General features: G+C 41.0%; 1 pseudogene; it reads left to right on the top strand.

The window, feature by feature from the left end:
* Positions 1-750, top strand: LOC105309361 (annotated as a pseudogene).
* The last annotated feature ends 374 nt before the right edge of the window (positions 751-1,124 follow it).

Raw genomic sequence — 1,124 nt, forward strand, 5'->3', positions numbered from 1 at the left:
TCCAACCTGTCCTTGGTGGACATCTGGTCTACCTTCATCACTGTCCCAAAGATGCTGGTGAACATCCTGACACAGAACAAACTTATCGCCTATGAAGGCTGCATCACCCAGATGTATATTTTCATGCTCTTTATGGACTTCCTCCTGACCATGATGGCCTATGACTAGTTTGTGGCCATCTGTCAACTCCTGCACTACAGAGTCATATGAACCCTTGGATCTGTGGTTCTAGTGTCCTGGATCATGAGTACCCTGTATTCCTTGTGGCAAAGCTTAATGGTGTTGCAACTATTCTTCTCTACAGACTTGGAAATCCCCCATTATATCTGTGAACTCAATCAGATGTTCCAACTTGTCAGTTCTGACACCTTTCTTAGTAACATGGTGATGTATTTTGGAGCTGTCGTGCTGACTAGTGGTCCCCTAGCTGGTGTTCTTTACTCTTACAGGAAGATCATTTCCTACATAAGTGGAATGTCATCAGCTCAGGGGAAGTATAAAGCATTTTCTACTTGTGCATCTCACCTCTCAGTTGCCTCCTTATTTTACTGTATGGGCCTAGGAGTGTACCTCAGCTCTATTGCTACCCACAGCTCACAGTCAAGTGCAGTAGCCTCAGTGATGTACACTGTGGTCACACCCATCATCTACAGCCAGAGGCATAAAGACATAAAAGGGGCTATGAAGAGAATCTTTGGGATGGCAGCTATAAAAGGGACAAGCATCCTGAGGCTGAAAAAGTGTCCTTGATTCCTGGCTTCAGCCATCACAACCAGAAACTTGATCTTTCAATCAGATTGTGGTTGTAGGTCATGCTCCTTTTATGTATGTACTGGAATTTCCATTTGTGGAGTTCAACTTCTAAATATAATTTAAATATCCACGTTATTAAATTTTCTACTCTGTCTGTTGTATAGACAGTTTTTCTTCCTGTCCTTTTTCCTGCCTTCACAAAGTTTTTTTCCGAACTTCATCAGAAATATTTGGAAATTCATTTTATTTCATGGGCAACATGGATTTCTGAAGAATGACTTCTTCTCAAATGACATATATCAGTGTAAGTAATTTGTTCTTGTCTTACAAATAGAATCGTCATTACACATGTAGCAAAAAACTACACTTGG

Source organism: Pteropus vampyrus, unplaced genomic scaffold (genome assembly GCF_000151845.1).
Source record: "Pteropus vampyrus isolate Shadow unplaced genomic scaffold, Pvam_2.0 Scaffold732, whole genome shotgun sequence".
Classification (NCBI taxonomy): Eukaryota; Metazoa; Chordata; class Mammalia; order Chiroptera; family Pteropodidae; genus Pteropus; species Pteropus vampyrus.